Source organism: Taeniopygia guttata, chromosome 2 (genome assembly GCF_048771995.1).
Source record: "Taeniopygia guttata chromosome 2, bTaeGut7.mat, whole genome shotgun sequence".
NCBI lineage: Eukaryota > Metazoa > Chordata > Aves > Passeriformes > Estrildidae > Taeniopygia > Taeniopygia guttata.
This window is the reverse complement of record NC_133026.1, coordinates 105,032,165-105,044,441: the sequence shown is the minus strand read 5'-3', so window position 1 is coordinate 105,044,441 and position 12,277 is coordinate 105,032,165. Positions and strand designations below refer to the sequence as shown.

The window sequence follows — 12,277 nt, the reverse complement described above, 5'->3', positions numbered from 1 at the left end:
TGCTCCCTGAAGACCTTGTTTTGATTTCAAGCACTGCTGACTATGCACTGTTGCCACATTTTTGAGATACCTTTTTTTTTGTTCCCTTGATTGGAGTGTGCAGGGAAATTTCTGCAGTAGACAGACTCTTCTGAGGCACATGCTATAAGAGTGGAAGGAATCTGCTCCAGACTTTCCATAAATACAGAGTTAGCTCACTGTATCTAAGTGCCTCAACATGAGGAACATTGCTCTTGCCCTATTGAGACTGGAGATAAAGGGAGGCAAAGAGAAGCAGGGTGCTTCAGGCACCCAGTGTCTGAGTTCCTGGGTACCAGTGTCAGCCCTGGGTGCTGACATTTGCCTACAGACCCCTGAGGTGAAGAATGTTTCCTCTCTGATGCTCCTGTGTAGGTATTACCACTTGTGAGATGTTGCAATGGCTCACCTAAGAGAGTAAAGCTGGGTCTGCTATGCATTAGCCAAAGTAGGCAAATTTCTGACCTTCCTGGTTTAGTGTAATAGCAACTGTGGAGAGTAAAAGCACTTGGACATCTGAACAACAGTGACAGAAAACAAATTCACAGTGAAGTGTACCCTGATCATTCCTCTGGAGCTATATTCCAAGTCTGTCAGAGTAGGAAATGTCTGAAGTGACAGGAATCCCTGAATCAGGGGGCCATTTTCCACTGTTACCCTGGTGTGGCATTTTGGTTTGGCTTTTCTTGGGTTTTGTTTGGTTGTTGGGGGTTTGTTCTGTTTTGGCTTTTTTTTGGTTGGTTGGGTTTTTTTCCACATACAAAACAATAGAGGTCATCATTAAATTATTTAGGGATTCCTAATGGTCCCAAATTAGCACTCCTGAACCTTCTGCTTGCTTCAGGTTTGTGAGTGAAACAATAGATAAACCAAAGAAGAATGCAGTTCTGAGTTTCCTTGAGTCAACAGGAACTTTGCCAGCACTTGATTTTTTATAATATGGTTTCCTCAGCTGAAGTAGTCATGCAAAATTAGCAACCTCAAGAAGGAAAGTGTAAGTGTGTGTTACTCCTGTTATACCCCAAAGTGGCTTACGTTTCCCATCACTTCCCTCAAGCAAAACCTGCACACCTGGGAAGCATTGTAATTTTTCTTTTTGTCTCCCTTTGATGAGATATCAGAAATGTGTGAGCAGCCATGTTTGCTGCAAATTTTCTTTTGGCTCTTACCTGGGGGCTGTCAGCCCAGCCACCTTATCTTTCTGCAGAGGGGAAGGAGAACATTACTCTTCTCTTTCCCCTCCACGTGGTAAGAAGCCACAGGGAGCCACTGAACTGTGTCATCCTGGATTGCTATGGCCAGATTTATCAGGGAGCTTTTCTTACTGGAAAGCAGAAGTGCTGTGACTGCCCATCTGTCTTTCATGTACCTCGGGCTGTGTGTGGGAAATGGGGTGGGCAGAACAGCTCCTGCCCAGCACAGCGCCATGCGTGGTTCCCCCTGCAGAAGATAATGACTTTTTTCTGTATATTCCACATATTAAACATGCAGAATGAAGAAAATTGAGAGTCATCAAAGCACAATTTCCAAAAAGACTTGGCTCTGTGAGAGCACGGAGCACAAGCAGAAGGATTCAGAGCATCTGCCAGTGGCAGCCACCTCAAACTGCTGCCTGGCCCCAGGTCCCACCTGCTGCATTGTCTGGAATGAAATTGAGTATTTAATGAAATGAAGGGAAAAGTGAGCAAGTCTTCAGGAAACAGACTTTAAATATACAAACTAGGATGCTGCCAAGAGAAAAAGAATACTTTGTCTCCATTGACAGACAGAAGGTCCGGAATCCACCAGAGAAAACTGGAGAATTATCATTACCTGTGCTCTTAAAAGGAGGTTAAACACTTTAAGAGAAGTAAAGACATAGTGAAAAAGGATTTGGTGTCCCACTGAGATCCTTCCCAAGAGGGCCTCTGTGGCTCTTCAAATGTGCAATTATCCGCATCTGCCAGTGGATAGGGCAGTCACAGGGGAGAGAAGCTTCATTCCTCAAACAAATGATTCATTAAAAATCAGCAACCTACTCCAGGAACAATCCACTATCAATGTTTTGCCTCAAACTTACTCATGAAGCCAAGAGCATTCAAAAAAAGACTGTGGCACAATAATGAAACCCTTTCAATCATTAAGCCCTACCAATAAATACTGCCAAGTGCTGGAACAAATCTTTATATTTCTAGAAATTATTCTAGCTGTGGAAAATATAAACTGTGTCTTCCCTGCAGACACAGCCAAAACTAATCAAAATACTCCTCATAACACAAAGGAAATACCTCTGGGCTGCGATAAGGACTATGAATGTGTCTCTTTTACGTCTCCACTAGCTAATAACAATAAGATGGACCGGTGGCACGGTTTTCAGCACGGAGATTAATAGCCAGGGAGAAACTGAGAAGGAGAAAGTACACTTTCAGTTTTCTTTCCGATGGCTAATTAAAAAGCCCATATCTGAAGGGAAATGCTGTGGAAATGAGAGCTATTTGGATGTGCCTTCCCCCATCTACTATCACCCTGCTTTGTGAGGAATGCTTTATTAGCGCTAATCTCATCTCTGTGCTTTGACAGAAGTTACAGTTTCCTTCCTTTGCAGCCGCTAAGGCTCAGTTCTGTTACAGGGTTTGTTTAATGGGAGCTTTATTATTTTACTAAATTACCTCATCTTCTGGGAACAAACTTAACCTTGAACTACGAAGCCAAATGTCTTTTTAATGATGCAAGTCTGTTTGGAAATTGTGCTTTGATGACTCTCAGTTTTCTTCATTCGCATGTTTAATATGTGGAATATACACAAAAAAGTAATTATTTTCTGCAGACCTTCCTGGTCTACTATATAAAATCAATTTGTTGCAATTATTACGGTAAAGGCTAGTGGGAACAAACATTCTTAATGGTATTCAGGCACCAGAGAGGATTCTCACATCACTAGGGAACCCATCTTCAGTAAATTGGAAAATTATACAGGATTGATGCTAAAATAGTCCATATTGAAATGTTTAAATTCTAAGATAACATAAATATCACTCCTATGTGCATTTTGGGATGCAGCCTTCTTGTGCTGCTTTGAGACTCAAAGAGAAATTCTGAGTAACAATGAGAAGCTACCATTAACCCACATGAGACTATGGTTTGATCCAGAGTTTGTAGTCAGGCCAAATGAATGTGATTTTCTAGTACAATCTGTAGGATGGTGGATCTCTTGGATCCCAGGGAAGCAAGGCTTTTGCTTACAGGGCAATTGTCTGAGTACAGGGTACTGGCCTATTTTGTTAACATCTGATGTACAGGAGAGGAATTACTCTGTTGGTTCCTGGTTGATTCCCTCCCAAATGCCTGTAAGTTGCTGCAAACCCACACAAAAGACTTCTTGACTCTAGAAAAATGTGTGTCTGTGTTTAGGGTGTGTGCAGTTTGGGTACTTCTGAGGCTCTATTGCCCAGAGGTCACCTCTGGGCAAAGCTGGGAGCAGTGTTTTCTGTTTGTGTCAGACTTGAGTGGGAAGAAATACATGAAAATCAAACAGAAATATGCTGTTTGCTAGTGGGGTAGATACACTGTGATGACCTATCTATTTAGGAATATTGTTAAAACTTGTGAACTTCTTTCCATGTCTCCTTTCAGAAAAGTCCTGAATTGTCCTGCAGCAGGAGCAGAGGTCTGGGCACTGCCTCCCCTCAGTGAGCTGTAAGACCCACAGAGCCAGGCACAGTCCCTCCTATGCTTCCTGGAGACACAGAGTTGCTGCAGACCTGCTGCATGTGTGCACACACATGTCCCTTGCCTGTCACCTATGAGAAAAGGTGCAGACCTCTGGAATGGTTAGGGAATCAGCAGTGGAAATGTTGATCCTTTGGGGAAGTGGCAACTTCTTCCTAGCAATCCTGTGTCCAAGAAAAAGGAGCCCTGAAAAAAAAATGCGAACATGGGCAAGTTGCAACACCAGAATAGCTCATCTGGGGTGCCAATAACTTCCCAGGGGGAAAAAAAAAGCTACCAGGACCAGTTGACAGGATGGATAAATTGTTCTGAGGACTCCAGACACACTTACCTGCATGTAGTGTCCAGGGTTTTTTTCCATATTGCTGAGGATGTGAAAGCAGGGCTGTTGTGAGAAGGTCATTTCAAGCATAATTTTCGTTCTGCCTTTCTCATCCTATGAGATAGTCCTGGCACATCATGTGGAAACAGATCCTCTAATGACAGACACAGATTTGACACTCAATATTTCTTTTGCTGTTAGACACACAAAATCAGCTAAGAATCACCCAAGGAAAAACCAAGAGTTTCTATACCTGTTTTCCTAATCCTTGGAAGTGGCAAAACTCTTGTCTAAACTTGAATGAAGAGAACTGACTCTTTCCCTGGATGTTCTCATCAGACTCTTCTGCCATAATGCATCCCAATCATTCCAGATCAAACTCTTTATCATTTTTCTTGGTGCCATGCCAATAAAATCACCTCTCTTTCTCTCACTGTAGTTCTTATACAGAGACTTCTGCACTTGCCCCAAGGAATGGTAGCTAGTTGACCTGAAAAGACCACATACAACCAAGTGCTTCCCCACCCAGAATCTTTTTATTCCCTTCAGCTCCCCCATTCCTGTAATAGTCCTGGGTTCCCACATCGTTATGAGTTTCTGAAAACTCCTGCCCTACAAAGCAGGATGGCCAACTTTCCCCCAGGCAAGCTTTCATATGTGTCAAAACCTTTTCCAGATGAGAGCCATGGGACAACATAATGCCGTGGGCATCAGAATGCTGAGGGAGGAGTTCTGGCAAAAGCTCACTGTTTGGGAATAACAGGCATTCCCCACTACTTTCCTTTGAGATGGGGATGATTTCAATGTGGACTGGTTAAAGTGTCATTTAGGCATGTTAGACCAAATCCACTCTGCCAGTTTTCTTTTCCCAGCACCTGGGATTGCCCAGGAGCCCCATGCCAGCACAGCCCCAGTGTATCTCTGAGCTGAATATGGGAAGAGCCTTTGCCTTGTACAGGGGCTCCCCTTGGGCCTTGAAAATTGCAGCTTGACCACCTCTGCTTTATTCCATCTCTGACTGGAGTGTGAAGACAAAATTCCCACAAAAAGCCACTGGAAGTGCAAAGTATGTACTTCCTGCAGACATTTTACATGCTAAAATATATATATATGTTCATATTTTCCTCCCCCTGTCCCTCTGGTTAGATGCGAGTTCTACCAGTATAATTTTACATCACTGCTTGGAAATTCAGTTGACAGACAAGGTCCTGCTGTGCTACCAACATAAACACTTCACCTTCTTCTTGTGTTAAGCCTTGGCTGTACTTTTTTTTCACCAATTTTTTTTTTTTTTTTCTGCATGGGAATGCAAGCAGCTGAAGCCCAGAAAACATGAAAATAGATTTCTAGAAAAGCAACCAAAAGGGCTTTACCAGCATGATAAGTTGCTTATCAAGAACTATTTTAGGAACGTGAGGAAATGAAACTTTGATGAGAGAGTTCCAAGAGGGAAGATTTACTGAGGAGCTGAGGGTTCAAAGCAGGATGACAGCATGGCTATCAGGAAACCTTCTCTGCACCTGTTTCTCCACCAGCTGCCTAACTATACTTCCCCTCCTTTCTGCTGGCAGCTGAACAGCCGGGATCTGCATCCTCTTTTGTACTAATCCGCTCCACCGTCTGTCTGGAAATGTTTGCCAGTCAACTCATCTCCTCCTCCTCCTCCTCCTCCTCTTGAGCACAGATATAAGATGTAGTTTCTGATTTTAATGCCCAGCTGTGCTCCATAGACCTTGTATAAATCCAAGTCCCACTCTTGGAGAACAGGATCATAGCCTGCCTCAGTTTCCCACCTATGAGAGGGAAATGCATTACAGCTTCCTTTCCTCTGCTTTGTCAGTACATAACTCAGGGAGGCACCAGCCTCCTCAGGCTGGGAGCTCCTTCCTTCATCAAACACCAAGTGAGCCACCTCAGCCTCAGCTTGCAGGAGGCTGTCCCGATTTACTGGTGCCCAGAGCATGTCTATTATACTGTGAATCAGAGCCCCTTTAAGGATAAAATGCAGTCTTGCCCAGTGCCACTGCTTTGCCCATGGGCACTCTGTAAGATCTCCTCCAAGCTGCATGGCTAAACTGTAGATTTCACAAGCAGGAGTACTGCCTTCATCCTGCGCACTCCCCTGCTGGAGAAGTGCCCAAAACTCTTACTTGCTGTGCCAGATCCCAAGATCCCAGAATATTTCCCTTCTGCCCCTCTGCTGTGATAAGACAGTGGGAAAGGATGGCCTTGCTGAAGTCAGCAGGGCATCATACAATGTCTTGCTTTCACACCAAGAATTATTTTGGAGTCAGTTTTGGACGATGAAGAAAGATGCCTCATGACACAGGCGCAAGAGAAGCTGATCTTGGGACATGGTGCGTGGGAACTGCCTCGAGCAGGGTGGTGAAGAGTCATGGGCAGTTTGCAAGGGAAAGAAGACCAACACAGAGGACCTGATGGGTTGTCCACTCCTCAGCCACAAGGCAGGGACACCACCACATCTCTGCTTTGGGTGGTGAGGAGCTTGTGCAGACCTTCCTTTGAAGAATGGACTCATTATTTTAACAGCAGGTAGAAAGGGCAGATTTGGCTCCTGTCTAAGCATGGCCTAGGGAATCTAGGAAGAGACTTAGGAGGCTTCTCTCAGCAAAGTGCTGTCCTCCCTGAACTTGAATCATATCCTATAATGATGGATTTCAAATAAAGGATGGCCCACTTAGCACATAGCCAAGGAGCCCATATCAAATTCCCAAGCTTTTCCTCCTCCCTGACAATGAGGAAATTGTTTTAAATGAGTCTTATATATCAAGCTCATGACCTCCTTAAAGAAAATTATTTTAATTTTAATATCCATTACTGAAATGCCATTTTCAGTATGTGAGCAACATTGAGGACAGAGGTCTCTGCATCACATTAGGCTCCACTTTACTTCATTTCTTTGGATCTTTTCCACCCGTGTCCTCCCTTTGCTCAGAGACCTTGCTCTGGTTGTTGGCTACTCTAGAGATGGCACATGTGGAAAGAGTAGCAGATTGCAGATGAGAGGCAAGACATGGGCTATGCACTTGGAAACTTTAGTCATGCATGTATTTTCTGGTGTAGAATGACACTATGGTTTTCAGTAAACTGATAGGATTGTTGCTGTTGTTACTGTTATTGCCATTACCTCAGGAGCACCAGAAGATTCATCCCAAGTCCCAGGCTTTTTGAGCAGGTGAGATTACAGAGAGATATAGGGAGTGTGCTACAACAGTTTCTAGTATGAGTGATATGCATAGTGCGCAGAAATGTAGAACACTTGAATGTACGTAGACAAATAAGCACACACATGTTTTGCATTATGTATCTTACATATAAGAATGGTGTGTATATATATATATATATATATATACACACACACACACACACATCTGTAGATGCCTCCTACAAGCAGTACTGTGCTTTCAGTGCCTGACCACTGTGACCAGGTTTTCAGTGGCTCCCTTGCATTTTCAACCAGAAGGATGCTCTAAATCTTGGGGCTCTCATGCCCACTCTCCCCATATTTGATTGCACAGTCAAAAGTTGGCTTTGGCTGATCTCTGCTTTTGGCATCTCTTTTGCCTGGACAGGGAGCTCAGCCCACACTACAGCCTGTTCCAAGTGATGTCTTTGACTGCAGTGATATCTTCAAGGCATCATGCAGCAGGCTTGCAACACAGCAAGGCTGTGTTTAAAGCTGCACAGGCAGACGGCACAGAGTAGATGTTATTCCATCCACTGTAGAAAACTCCTGGGACGGCAAGACTAACTCTTGAAGCTTTCACCCAACAAGCTTTGACCCCTTTTGAAAAGGCTGCCTTTTTCCTCTTTCCTTCCACCTCTCTCAGCAAAAGGGCTGAGGCTACACCAGCCCTGTGGCACCAGGGCACAGCACCATGGCACTGTAGCCACCCTGTGACTGCCTGATGGGGTCGGTCGGCGTTCGGGGCCGAGAGGAAGCCCAGCACCTTTGCACATTGGAGCCGTTCACAATGACTTTTGTTGCTGATGGCGCATGTTTGGTTGTACTTGTTAAATCTTGTTAAACAGGAAACAGGTTTCGAGGCGAGAGGGTCCCGGAGAGTTCAAGCTCCCGTTTTCAAATGTTCTTACAAGATGGACAATTGGCACCGACTTACAGGAAATGTTTAATTGGAGTCGGAAGGCGCTGGCTCCGCTGACCTTGTATTGCATTCCTCTGGGTGCTCCTTTCACAATGATTTTCACCTATAGCTCAAATCAGTGATTTATTTATACCAGCCAATGGTGAGCACCAAGGGGCTGAGTGGACCATGGACATGCAGTGAGCTGAAGGGAGGAGCAAGCAGCAAGGAACAGTCCTACAGCAGAGAAGGGGCTGCCGCAAACCCAAGAGTGACATATTTATGAGTCCGGTATCGGTTGCCTGCACTGATAAGCCATGGTCATTAAAGGAAGGAAAAGTCACCTTTGTGTATATAAAATATACAAGATTCATAGTCTGAAAAGACTTGACAGGAAAACATTAGGTAAATAAAGGATATCCCATAAAGCATAATGTGAAAATTAAATTACCTCATAAGGGAGGAAGGCTGTCTGTCCCAGCAGTGAAAGTGAGGAAAAATGAAATTCCTCTTTTCCATCTCAAAGCTGATTTGGCTTTAGGGTTTTGGGTGGATCTGGACACATTGTTACTGATGTCTATAAAAAAAGCATTAGCACCCATTATGCTGGACTGAAAATGCTGCAGCTTCCCATAAATTTTCACTACATGCTTGCAAGGTGGTGAAAAGCATCTTAAGCATTGCTGCTCTTGGTGGTCAAATAATAGAAGTACTATCTCAGGGGTGAGCTGGACTTTCAATGCTACTTTTAGTTTCCAGGTCTCACTAGATTTTATTTTAATCTGATTTTGGCAGCTGTCCTAAATCACTTGGAAAAGTTTTCTGCCCTCCTCCCCAGACATTTATTTTTTGGTGAGTGAAACATATCCAGGATCCACCTACTTTTGCTTTAGCTGTCGATAAGCCTCCAAAGCTAAAGAAATGTTGAAATATCAGGGAGAGGCAAAAGAAGGGAAATCAAGAGGATCCACTTATTACACTACTCAGCACAAAAGGTAATGCAGGAAAAAAAATAAATTACAAAGAGGAAAAGAAAGTTAATCCAGTATTTAAGAAGTCCATAGTTTTAAGAAGCAAAATTTTAAAAATGTATTTCTATTTTTACGGAATGAACAATTTCACAGATAAGATATCTGCTAGTGGCTGTCCCCATGGAAGGCATGCACAGCCCCTGCCTCACATACTTGTGGCCAACAGGTGAGCAACGTATGGCTTGCAGTCTCAGCAGCAAATCCCTGCAGGTACAGCCCTCAGCCCCTCTGAAGCTCATAAGTGAAAGCCTCACTGATTCCCAGGATCTTGTCACAATGCTTTTGTTGGGAAGGAGCTGATCTGACCTGAACCAAGACAATGTCCTTTTTTATTTCAAACCTTTATCCTGAAGACCCAAATTCAGATTGTAGCCATCATTAAAGTCAGACTTATTTTTTCCCCAGCAGAATTTACAGATCAACATCTATTTATAAATGTAACTGTCTACTTTAGTTCTCTCTCTTCATGGAAAAAGCCTGGGGGAAGTCACTTCCCCAGTGTGTTGCAGGATTTTGGAGGGATAACTTTAGCAAATAGCACCAGTTCCTTGGGTCTCTGTTCCCAGGGACATGTGCCACACTTGCTGAAAAACATATTTAATTGCTCTGGTGCATCAGACAAGCATAAATCTTTCTGGTGAGGAGCCAGAGACCCCAGAAGTGAGAGGCCCTTATTCAGCATAGCCTGCCTTTTGCACTGGAGGTTGCACCAACACCTCTTCCCACCAATTCTTCTGTTCCAGACCTCATCCCATTCTGTCTGTGAAGTCCCTGGATTCTCAGGAGCTGACAGTGTCCTCTCCAGAGCACCTCCAGCCCTTCAGGACCCTTCATCACGGAAATGTACTGAGTATTAACATGGGTGACTATTAAGTAACTGAAGGGAAGAAAAAGAGCAAGAAACATATGCTGGGCAAACTGAATTCAGTCGATGAGGGTGAAACTTAATTATGTTTGCAGACTAGTAGTCTAATGGCATCACTTTTGCACATCAACATTAAAGAATTGTTGGAATACCAAGCCATAAAGAATCACCATAAAGACCTCTCCTCCCATTCTTGGACTGCCCACATTATAGACCCATGGTGTTAAACTTGGAAGTTTCTTTTCCAAGTCAAAACAAACACAGAACTTTCTTGGCAATGAATGCTGCTTCAGTGACCTCCATTGGTCTGGCTTTTACCAGACAGAGCTCTCACTCTTTTGGAGCTGCCTTCTCTTTCCAAGTGGAGGAGGTCCCTTATCTTTATCATATATCTTCAAAAGGTGCCTCTGAGCAAGGCAATCAGTATCACAGACAGGTTTGTGCTTAGGAAACTGTGACTAATGAAGCAATAAATCACTGATTTGCCACCTCTGGAAATGCAGTTTAGTCCAACTCTGTCACCTTTATCCACAGCCTTTGGGGACATTCCTTTATTTTAAGGGGTTTACTTTCAAAACTCTCCATGTGATCCCCTCATTAGATAAACAAGGTGTGATCCAGAAGAAAGAGCAGTTTTGCAAGAAGCCTGCCTGATGAGGCAGCTTCATTTCATTTGATTGGGGATTTTTCTCTTATTCACTCTTTTGCCCTTTGCTGATGTCTCAGCTCCCTCTCTAATAAATAACTAGTCCACATCACTAAAGTGCTGCACATAACTCAGAGCAATTTGTTACTGTTGGCAAAGTCTGTGCAGCGGGGGCCCAGGAACAGACCAGCATGGAAGCAGTCATACCTCCCACTCTTCAGGAGCATGATTTCTGCCTGATTACAGAAGGGGTCATTAGTAGGACAATGCAAGGAAGGTCACATACGATTCCCTCCACACAAATTGTGTGTGCTGCATGATACTCACACAAGCTGCTTTACCCAGGAGTGTCTGGCAGCAGAAATCAGTCCGTGATATCAACGCCACAGATGTGACAGGACGCAAAAAAACCAAATACATTTTAATACTAACTGAACACAACGAAAGTGTGTGAACACTTTGTACAGCCCTGGGCCCAGAGGATCGCTTAAAATACAGAAATTCCTCTAGAAGCAGTGGCATAATTAATCCAGTAGTCCTAAGGTCCTTCCAGAGGTTAGACTATAAACACAGTCTCCAAACAGTTGGTGAGGTTGTAACACTGAGTCATGAACAATTTTAAAAGGAAATTAGAAAGGACTACATAAGTTTTTTTTCCTTCTGTGCCTCATCTGTCTGTTCTTCATGAGCACTGAGCAGTGCAAAAAGGACACTTTTTCCTGGTGTGGTTATTTTGATGCACCCACCACAAAATATTTATCTGGTAGTCAAGACACAGGGAGAGAGGGAGTTCCAGGTTCCTGCCTGGAATGGAAGAACTCAGCTGTTCTTTGCCTGCAAAAAGGTTTGAGGGTTAGCTAAGGACGTGTGGCACTCTGCAGGTGAGGCACCCACTCTTTTTCTTCCCAGAAAGGTCATGAGGGTTGAGGGAGGAAGAACAGCAGCTCCTGGTTTACAGGGAAAAGTCCTTCAATCCTCATGCCAGCTGCTCCAGCTCAGCAGGGCCTTTCTAAGCTTTCTTTTGTCTACAAGAGACACTACGTAGTGTCACATTTGACATTATGTAATGTCTAATGCACCTTTCCCATTGTAGCCATGTCCCTCGGGAACCCTTTTAGATGCCAAGACATGGAGGGAGGGAGGGAGGAAGCAGAGGGAACATTATTTCTGTACATGCTCAGGTCCCTGTGGATGTTGGTACTTGAGCCTGGAAACCTTGGGGCTCGATGGAAGAGCATCAAATGGAAGTTGAAAAATAAGTCAGGAGGGCAACTGGAGGGCAACTGTGGTTTGCTAGGGCTGTAACATCTGGGCTCAGTGGCACCCTCCATGTGCCAGTGCTTTACAATTTCAAAGCTGTCTTATTTGTTTCTGTGGGAATTTCAGGGAAGTTTGTTATTTGCTGTTGGGTTTGTGTTTTTGTTTTGCTTTTTAACAAAGCACCTCTCAAAAGGGTATGCTTTCCAAAAAGGCATTGTTTAAGGTAATAATACAAGAGGGAAAATGGAGGATGTGGGGGAAGGCAAGAGAGAAGCAAAGCAGACGGAAAATCTCCATAGCTGCTCTCAGTAGAAAAACTCT

At 43.9% G+C, this 12,277-nt stretch overlaps 2 long non-coding RNA genes across 3 annotated transcripts in view; both read left to right on the top strand.

Annotated features, from left to right (window-relative positions):
- The window catches only part of LOC115493857 (uncharacterized), a 33,107-nt gene that overhangs the window by 14,973 nt on the left and 5,857 nt on the right, over positions 1-12,277 (top strand). The gene's annotated exons all lie outside the window — the stretch shown is intronic.
- On the top strand, positions 7,678-10,548 carry LOC140682406 (uncharacterized). Its single transcript, XR_012054106.1, has 2 exons — positions 7,678-9,351; positions 9,929-10,548. It is a non-coding gene; the product is annotated as an uncharacterized lncRNA (long non-coding RNA).